Raw genomic sequence first — 10,672 nt, 5'->3', positions numbered from 1 at the left:
AGCTATTGTCAATTCTTATCACGCTGGCGTGGTGGTGTTGTGTTTGACTCTGTTCGGGGGGGTTTATCTGTGTTTTTCTGGTTGCCTTCCCACAGTCCTAAAAACATACGTTTGAAGTTAACTGGTGACGCTCATTTCACTGTGCGTCTCTTTGTATTTGACCTATAAATTCTTATCTGTTTCATTAACAAAGAGGAGAACCTATTTCAACCTTCCAGTTGACTGGTGCACCGTTAAAAAGAACCTACATAACTTCTGCGCTCAAGAAAGCCTTTGACATTTTGCTTAACTCTTTATTAATTGACAGAATCAGTTGGTGACTTCTGCTTTTCTTTGGTTTTCTTATCAATTAAGAATAGTTAATTGATGACGGCATAGTGGAGCAGTGGTTTGCGGTCTCACCTCACAGTGAGAAGGTCAAGGTTCAAATACCAGCCAGGTTTTTCTGTGTTGACTTTGCATGTTCTCCCGGTGTGTGCGTCGGTTTCTGGGTTTAAATTGGTGTAAACGTTTCCGCTGTGATGGACTGGTGACCAGTCCAGGGTTCAGCCTGACCTCATGGATGGATGGATAATCGATGGCCACCACATAATAGATAAATAAGTAGTTTTGTTAGTCGTTGAAATAGGTGTTGCTCCTGTCAGGGTTCTGGAAATTTTAAACGGTACCTCTGGTCTCCATGCCTCCTCACACCTTGAACAGATCCGGCAGGAAACCTGCTAAAGTGCATGCAAAGATGAGCACGTTCAGTTTATGTGAGTTTTTTTCAACTCGGATGAGACCATGAGTGACAACATGTGCAAACAGGTGTAATCAAATAAGGCCTTTGCATGCCTTAGAACATGTTTACATGAGCCCCAGAACTTTTTTAGCATGTAGCATGTAGCATGGCGGTACGTGCTGAGCATTGAAACTGCTGAGCAACGTCCTTCGAACTCTGCTGGTCCAAATGTCTCTGGTGATGAAGTTGCTGATGTCGTACGGACTATCTTTCACTCCCTCTTAATATTTCAGCGGATTTGTCATTGATATTGAAGAATCTCCAAACCGCTGACGTCGCTCATACTCGCAGGTTTGTATGATTTAATACAGCGATATTTGCCGGACCTTTGTTTGTCACTTCAATGAACTGAAATCCTGTTGGGAGGTGCATCCGACCGTCACAGTTTCTCGGTTTTAAAACTCACTGAAATCTTCCCAATCAGCTTCAAGCACATCAACTTCAATGACTAAATGTTCACTGACCGCCAGATAAATTGCTTTCATATCTGTTTGTTTCCTAACACCAGGATCACCGTCTTCAGCTGGAACGTTATGCTCCATCGCTTCATGTGTCAGAGCTTTAGATGGGCGACTCGGTGGAGGGGTGGTTTGCACTTTTGCCTCCCAGTAGGAATACTTGTGTTTGATTCTTGGCCTTAGATGGATCCGTTACTTCAGGGGTACAAGTGACCTCAGTTTGAGTCATAAAGGATGTGACGATTTACCCCCCAACCGTCAACCAACCAAGAAAAAGACAATCTACAAAACTTCTTTCATGCTGGCTGCGATCATAGTTCAGGTTCTGCTCACACCTTTTCTTCTCTTTTTTTGGGGGGGATGTTTTGGAACTAAGTGTTGCAATAGTGTGACAAAAATGACTAAAACAAGCTGCAACTGAGGCGCCGTTTACATGAATGAATGAATGAATGAATGAATGAATGAATGAATGAATGACCGGTTTATTTTTGTTACAGTTTCAGTGCAAAAGTTGAATTTTGTGCATTGAGTTTCTTTTTAAACATTCACGCACACATTTTTCTTTTTCTATTTTTTTTTTTTACACTATCTGTAGCCGAAATGGGTTTGGGATGAAGCCAAGGCTTATATTTGCCTCTCCCTTAAAAACCCATAAAGTTCCCCAGGACACCAGTGATACAAGAGAAAAAAAAACAAAAAACCCTGAAGAAACAAAACATCACAGAAACAACACGGAAGAGAGAAACGGAACAAAATGCAACAGAAGTCATTTTTCATTGAAACCATTCATTATTTTGACAATGTTTTGAAGTGAAAACAAAAATGTCATGCCGTTTTGTGTCTTTGCACGACAACGCCGTTCGGAGCAACTGAAAATGCAACTTTTTGAAAACGGCTCCCAAGGTGGAAATTTTTGAAAATGTTTCTACTCCATCTCCGTGGAAACGGAGGAACATACTTTTCTGAAAAGCTGCTGCTGTGCACACAGCGGCCATAGCAAGTACTTCTCCTGTTTGTTCTCTGTTTTGTGCACATTTGTTTTTTTCATTTAAAAAAAAGGAACAAAAACAAAACCCAACAGTGACAACTTTTGGCCCGGCATGCTAGCGACAGAATTTCCAGCGTTTCTGCCGTTTCCGTGTAAACAGACACCATTTTGAAAATGTTCCAGTGTAAAACGGAACTTTTCTGAAGAAAAAAAAACACAAAACTTGTGCGTTTTCAGTTGAACCGTTGTCGTGTAAACAGAGCCCAAGTGGTACAGAAGATGACAGGAAACCAGATTCGCTGGGAGTAAAAACCCTCCACACATGCTGAAGGAGAACATGCAAACTGGACACAGAGACGAAGAACTAAAACCTGGAGGATGTCCCCACCGCAAGGCTGGAGCTCACCAAGACGAGCGTCCTCTTATTTTAATCATCCGGGTGCAAATTTGGACAAAAGTTTCCCACAAACATCAACTTGAGTAAGAGTCAGAATTCTTTTCCTGACTCAGTTTTGATGACGTTCGTAGACCAGCTCATGTTCCCCCACAATTCCTTGCGGCGACAACATTTAAAGGGACCCGCTCATCGGAGCGTTCAGGGAAACTCAGGACGACTGAAAAAGGAGCAGATCATGGAAGTTACCAAAGCAAGAATCTGCCTAGAGCAACTTGAAATCATCTAGAACCCAGATCCCAACAGGGAATGTTCTGGATGTTGTAGAACCAACACAGTAAAGTTTTAGTGCAGCTTATTCTCACTCTGATTGGTTCTTTATTCACCTGGCAGCCGTTTACCTTTAGTTCCTCTTTTCCTTTGATTTATATTCAAACCTTGAGGTATTTGACTTTATATCAGAGGTTAGAGCTTCAGGGGGAAGTGAGAGGAACCACCTTTATGTAGTTCATTTTCAGAAATGTGTACTTTTTTCACCACGGCTGACGCCACTAACCTTCACCGCCGTCGGATTATTAATACGCCACCAAGTGGAAGTGTGGTCTGATTGTCAAAACAACGCGATCACCTTTCCTAACACCTTTCCTTAACCCCGTGATGTCATCCGGGGGGGGGTTAAGGAGACGTGGATAGGACAGGAGAGAGGAGGGACTATTTGGACGTGCCCCAGGACACACAAAATAAATGTCTCCATCGGCGGCTGAGTGATTGACAGGTGATCTCCGGGGCGATGTTGAAAACGCGTCAGTGTACCCGAAGAAACTTTCCAGTCGCGGCGAGTCCCCGAACATCTGGGCAGCTGCCACCCTCGTTCAGCTGACGCTCTCCCCGCGCGGTAATGTACTAAGTGACATTAAGCTGCCACAGCTGATGGGAGAGTTCACACCAGACAGTAATTACACTTCGGGGCTGTTTTCTTTCGCCCAGCTGACTGACATCCCATTAACAGCTGGAGGCGTGCGCGCGTCGGCGGCGCCGCCGTGGGCCGGCTTTTGTTGCCCTGATTGGCTCTCATCTCCGCCGTCCTCCTTGGCAGCACGCAAACCACGATTAATAGTGTCTCATCCGAGAGGTGAGCCTGTGAAGTACTTCTGTTTTCACATGTTAAACAGGCGCTGAAAAGCGGCGGCGGAGGAGGGGGAGAGCCCCGCACCTCCACTCCCGTTTGCGGCGGGAGGAAGAGAATCTGACGATCCAGAGCTTTACCCCCAGATAAAGCCGACAGACAAGCCTTAGTCTCCTCGGGAATCCTTGTTAATCTTTAAAAGGTGAGCGGTTCTAAAAAAGAGCTGCCGAGGAAAGTTGCAAAGGGCTAACCACAGGACCAAAGAACAGCGGCGGAGCATTCCAGATTTAGACGAGACGTCTGTCTTTTAGCTCTCGGGCATCTTTCTGAGACAAATTACTTTGAGTCGTCAATAGCCTGTAATTAAAATATACCCACTTGATGGAGAGGCAACAGTGTGTCTCTCTATTTAGTTATGGGTTGGAAAGATTAATTCTGGGGTGTGTAACCCTTGTAATTTTCCAAGTGCTGTTTATTGTTTTTCAGGGAGAGGAAGAAGAAGAAGAAGAAGAAGAAGAAGCAGAAGAAGAAGAAGAAAAAAAAGTGCAGACGATTGAAACGTCTCAGCTCAAGGTCTGCTTTGATTTGTTTACACTTCACACACATTTGGTTCCTTTTTGTGTGTGTGTGTGTGTGTGTGTGTGTGTGTGTGTGTGTGTGTGTGTGTGTGTGTGTGTGTGTGCTTTACATGCCCTCTTTATGCTTCAGTGGCGTCGTCGCGCATTAACAATTTGCATTAACGTTTTGGAAGGCGTCCACGGCTCTCTTCTCTCTCTCTCTCTCTCTCTCTCGCACTAATAATGTTTCCCGGCGTCTGAACGCAAAGGTCAGGGTTTGTTGTTCTTTCAATCACAAGTATTGGCACAACCAATCGGGTGGCAGCGTATTAAAAGCCAAAGTACGAGTGCAGACTCATGCAGGGAGGTCACTATGAGCTGTCCTCTCATCAGGCTCTCCCCCTCAGCAGGAGACTCACTGGTCCCCCTTGTGGCCGAGGGGACAACTGCAGCCCATGTTGGGGGGCGGGGGAGTAACATGAATTGTTGGATAAAACAAGAGGCTGCATTGAAATCACCAGCTGTTGTCCGTAATGATGAAAACATCCCCAACTTAGCATGAATTTATAATGACGCAGAAAGCAAATTTGAATGTCTTTACTGGAACTTTTCAAATCCCATTCAGTCTCCCAGGAGAGAGCGGGTGTGAATCATATGCAGAGATTCTGTGTGTGTGTGAGATTTTTTTCTTTCTTTCTTTCATTCTCACACTTAAATGCAGATCTCAGACACTTCATAGTGAAACTTTTTTGTGGAGTCTCAAAACCACAACAAATGAACTTTTCTGAGAAGTATTTGTGCGTCTGAGCTTACAATAAAGACTCTGCTGCTCTGCCATCATCCGCAGACACACAAACTGGCCGTGGACAGGCCGAATAAATAGCAGGACTCTTCCAGATCAAAACCTTTTAACTTCTGCTCTGACGATCTGTTGTGTCGTGTCAGTGTCTTCGAGCGCTTTTAACCCCCCCCTTGCACCAATTCTATTTTCAATGGGATGTGTAAATTAAGTGTAAATGTAAATGGATCAGTGTGTTATTATGCTAAATCCGGCAAAAGGAACACATTCATATTGTAAGTAAACAGCTGCATTACCTGTGGGCTCCTGCACACCTGCTAGTGCAGAGCAGTTAGCCTGTGTGCAGATGCAAACTGTCAATCATGCCTCACACACACACACACACACACACACACACACACACACACACACACACACACACACACACACACACACACACACACACATACACACGCACACACACGACGCTTCTGAGACAATAAATTCATCCACGCATGAAGCTATTTCATCATTTTTTTCCCCTCCTTCTCTTGATTCATTTCTGTTGGAAACATTTATCTGCAGCACGTTGAGGTATATAAAATAAAACAGGAATCAGTGAATGAAACGTCTCTTCCTCTCGTTTCACTGCATGTAATATGTTCTTTATTAAGACAATTCAGCTCAATTTAACACACTCTGAAACTTGAGAATTTCTCTAAATATAGACTCAAGTTTAAAAAAAAAAAAAAAACCCAGACTTGGATATATTTTCTTTCTTTTTCTTTTTTTTTTTAATGCACCAGTCGATACAGTTACAGCTGGAAATCAATTAAAATAGCGGAAATACATGTACGCGAGAATAAAAGCTCTTTGCCTTCCTTATGTTGATTCAGCTTCAGGCCCTGCTTTATAAAAAAAAGAAAAGAAAATCCAAGAAAAGACAAAAAATCGGTGCGTAAATTTCACAGAAATGCATTCATTTCTTTTCTTATATTGTATTATATTTCTACATAGGCCCGTAATCAAACGATCTGAACGCCTGGACCAAAGTTGCAGGATAAAAAGCAACAGCTTGCACTTATAAAATAATTTTTTGGGGAAGAAAAAAAAAAAAAGTCTAGTTCAGCAACGACGCATTAAAAATGTTCACCGCCGAATAGTCAGAATAATAATTATTTCCCCACTAAAAGCTTTGTTTAAATTGGCGAAATTAATCGGAGGAGGGAGGGGAAAAAAGCAGCTTTCGGCAAACACAAGCAACAGAACAGACTGCAGCATTAACACGTCTTGTTCAAACTTCATTATTCTTCAAAACTTTATTTTTTTTCCTCCTTTCTTCCCCCACCCTCCTATATATTTCTGCGCACTTTGGATTTCAAGCAAATCAACCCATCTGCTTTTAATAAACAGCTCTTTTATGACGGTAAGAGCATCTGATGTATATACAGAGGGTGGGTGGTGTGTGTGTGTGTGTGTGTGTGTGTGTGTGTGGGGGGGGGGGGGGGGGGTAGGCATTATATGGTTTCATATTCCGCTCAGGTGTGTTGGAGTGAAAGCTGGCACGTTGCCCCTCCGCTGGTAAAACAACAGGCTTTGACTCGATCCGGAGCAAAACGCGCGCCGCGGCGCGAAGTCGACTTATTTACCAGAGTCTTTTTTTTTTTTCCTTCTCCTTCTTCTTCTTCTTGACATGCAAACATGTGGCGTGTAAATATGAAAATGAATGAGTGTGAGAGCTCTCCTGGCAGTGGCTTTTCTCTCTCTCTCTCTCTCTCTCTCTCTCTCTCTCTCTCTCTCTCTCTCTCTCTCTCTCTCTCTCTCTCTCTCTCTCTGCGTCCCCGGAGAGCAGCGCGTCGGAGAGGAGCGGCTGTAAAAACCAAAGTGGGGCAATGAGACAAGCTGCGCCACAGCTGGCAAATCATCGATTTGAGCATCAGAAACGGGGAGGGGCGGTTCATTTACCTGCCACCCTCTCTCTCTCTCTCTCTCTCTCTCTCCGCTCTCTCTCTCTCTCTCCCTCTCACAGCCCTCCTTCACATGCCGCCACTCTCTCCTCTCCCTGTACTTCATCACCCCCCGCTGCCCGCAGCGCACGCTTTCCCTTCCTGCGCTCCATCCCGACGCGTGCGCTCCCCGCAACTTCGCTTCCCCCCAAACAGACACCCCTCCGCCGGTGCGGGTTTCCTCCAAGACGACCTCTGTCTCTCTCCCTCCCTCCCTCTTCCTCCTCATCCGTAGGACTTTTGACTTTTTTTAATCTTTTTTTTTTTTTTTTTAGAGACAAAAGCACTTTTCCTTCCCACAGAGCCGGTTGCGTCTTTTTTCCTTTTTTTCTGGGATCTCTCGCGGTGGAAGAAGAGGTTCTTCAACTTTTGATGGAAAACAAGAGATCGAGCGACTGCTGACTTTTAAAGGTACGATGCCGGCACACACTCTCTTGTTGTCATCCTGTCACATGCGTCTCTTTTAGGCTCGATCGTTTTTTGTTTTTTTTTTATTACAACGTCTCAGAAAAGAATTAAAGCAAAACGCTTATATTGGAATTAGAACGACTTTCTCTTCGAAATCACTTAAGACTCACACAGAGCAGAAAGTGGCTGCTTGGATTTAATATTTCATCAAGAGGTACGATGTGTTTTTCTTGAACGTCTTCGTGTGAAATCCTCAATGCACGCATTCACAACTTTTTTTTTTTTTTTTTTTTGTGGTGCCATCTAATTTGGGCCCGAGTCGTTTCTGCACAAATAAGCAGCTCACTCGTGATGTATGCGCGAGGTTAAGCACCAGTCATCTCCTCTAATTCATTCAGCGGAGAAGTGCTCCTCACTTAAAGATCACCCGTCTTCTTCTTTTTGTTTAATGTATCTGGAATAGAAACATGCATGACTCTATAAATGGGGGGGGGGGGAACAACCTCAGCCATCGCTCCCACTCGGTGTTGTGCAGACAAATCACAGTTGTTAGCACACAGCTTGACATGTCTATTAGAACTGCAGAATCCAACTGCCCATCTACTTTTACTACTTTTTATTAGGCCATTAGAGCCACTTCATTTATTCTCTCCATATACTCACTATTTAATTACGTGTCAACTTGCTTCAACACTTTTATGGCTGTGGCATGAAGCACTTTGTGTAACTAAAAAAAAAAAAAAAAAAAAAAAAAAGAAAAGGGAAAACTGACTGAGCCCAACAAGATAAAAACAATAAAAATAAATACAAACAATTAAAAACATAACAAGAGTTTAATGGTTTTCGAGGCTTTCTGCTTGACTTGGTGTGACATGTTTTGTCGTCCTTATTGCTTTTGTCACAGAGCTGATAAAGCGTTTTTCAGGTAGAACCAGACTTTTAATGTGTGTGTGTGTGTGTGAGTGTGAGTGTGTGTGACAGAAAATAGAGCACAGTTATGAGAAGATGTAGTGCCATCTTAAAAGTGCGTGGGCAGCGGTGCTCTGTGGTTTCCAGTTTTTTTTTTTCTTTTTTTTAAAGGGTTTCACTTCTCTGCTCCTCTGTAGAAAATAGCTGACATTTCACACAGCAGCCAGGCCAGTGGCTTCCACGCTCGCATTCGGGTGATAACAGGAGTTTATCCTCCAGGTGCGAGTCTGATCTGTGGAGGATGATGTTCGCAGATCGTTTAATGTTGGTATTAGTGGAAACAACTGCAGGACGACGAGGTCGGGACCTCATTTCTCCCCTTGGATGAACTTAAAATCGTCTTTTCTCAACATGCGATTTGACGACGTTTCATTTAAAACTGTGTAACGATGCAAAACTGGACGATGAAGGAGGAAAAAAAAAAAATGAGGCTTAATCTGTGAAACTACATCAATCTATTAGTGGACGCGTCTCGCCCGTCAATTGCAGGTAAAAAAAAAAAAGAACAAAACAGAAAACAAACCCAAACAATCCCAATAAAATTACCATTTACAAAACTTGATCAGATAATTGGCGTGCAATTATTCTGGAGTCACCCGGAGCCTTGTGGGTCAGGGCGTGCGCCTCGCTCGCTCGCTCACATGCAAGTTATGAGGTTAAACATGGCAGCTCTCTGCGTGAACGGCAAATTAGAAAAAAAACCAACAAAAGAGAGAAAAAAAGCAGGTTACGGCTCGGCGGCGGTGATTTTATTTTTTTCTTCTCCAACCCCTCATTTTTATCTGTGCAGATCTGTGGCAGTTGGAGATGCTGTGGTTTGTCTGGCCAGCGTGTTTGACAGCTATGGGACACACACTCTCTCCTGCTTCATGCTGCCACTTCTTGTAAAAACCAAAACACACGAGAAGAAAGGAAAGAAAACCCCCAAAAAAAGAAAACCTTCCGTTCTTTCAGGTACCGGAGCAAAACAAAAAAAACCCTCTCGGTTTTTACTCCTCCTCCGCTTTGTCTTTTACTACAAAACACTTTCTCTTTCAAAGAAAATTCCACTTTGTGGTTGTGAGACGCTCGTCTACGGCGGCCCGTTCGGGCCAAAATCTCTCCAAAGATTACTACAAAACTTGCTTGGCAGGAATGATAAGAATTGAGAGACGGTACGCCTGCCAGCAGAAAAACAAACAAACAACAAAACAACACATCTGTCGGAGCTTATTACTGCAGAATGAAACCCTCCGTTACGATAACACGTTCATGGAGGGGGGGGGGGGGGACACCACGGCCCGTCCACCTTTCTTCCTCTAACTCGCAGGTTTAACCTCGTTACACGCCGGATTATTTTCCTCTCGGTTTCGTTACGACTAATCGAAACCCCGTTCACTGTACCGCCGTAGTGTAAAGGGCAGGAAGTCGTTTGGGTTCGTCAGGTTTTCAGTCAGAGGAGCTGCAGATCACCTGTTTTAAAAGAAGCTCCGACTCTCCACGAGTCCCGTGACCCCCCCCCCCCCCCCCCCCCCCCCCACCCCGGGGGACTAATTAGCCTTCGCACAGGAGACACCAGGTTGTGTGGTTTCTTTTTGTTTTTTCTTTTCTCCTGCATGCTTCACCACTTCGCTTTTTAAAAGCGAACCCCCCCAAAAAACTTGAGTGAGATTATTAAAACTCCCCCCCGCCGCCGCCGCTGAACGCTTTTACCTCGCTGGGAGTTTGCGAGCTTCTCTCACTTTGCTGAGACTGATATCTCGGGCTAAAACCATTAATCGTCTTCCTTTACCACCTCGATAATTATCGCTGTAGCAAAATAACAGCTCAGCAAACAGTGAAATTATACCTGTGGTAGGGAGCAGAGTAAATACCTGTTTAGCTGCCAGCAAATGTATTTATTAGACTGTCGCCAGTAAATAAGAGGCCTGTCTCGCTTTTTTTTTCTTTCTTTCTTTCTTTTTTTTTTTTTTTAATGTGTGGGCTCTTTGGGGAATCCGTCCGCTCCCCACTCCCCCGCCATGATGCCTCCTCTCCATGAAATGGCTCTGTTGTGGATTGTTAATAGACGAGAGCGATAACAATGATTCACTTTTTTTTTTTTTTTTTGATGACATGTTGCAACTAGTTTGTGAGAAGAAGAAGAAGAAGAAAAAAATAGAAGTTGATAATGACTCCTGCATTCCTGGGCTGAAATATGTAAGAACCCCCCCCCCCCCGACATGCCA

At 44.0% G+C, this 10,672-nt stretch overlaps 1 protein-coding gene across 1 annotated transcript in view; it reads left to right on the top strand.

Moving 5' to 3' along the window:
• Nucleotides 1–7,177: 7,177 nt before the first annotated feature.
• The window catches only part of satb1b (SATB homeobox 1b), a gene marked incomplete at its 5' end in the record, with an annotated part of 80,618 nt that continues 77,123 nt past the window's right edge, over nt 7,178–10,672 (top strand). Inside the window, one exon of the mRNA XM_080472111.1 lies at nt 7,178–7,499. The remainder of the gene's footprint in view (nt 7,500–10,672) is intronic.

The sequence above is a fragment of the Lipophrys pholis genome, assembly GCF_963383615.2.
Source record: "Lipophrys pholis genome assembly, chromosome: 9".
NCBI lineage: Eukaryota > Metazoa > Chordata > Actinopteri > Blenniiformes > Blenniidae > Lipophrys > Lipophrys pholis.
Note: the sequence above shows the minus strand (reverse complement) of the source record. Positions and strands in the feature narration are given on the sequence as shown.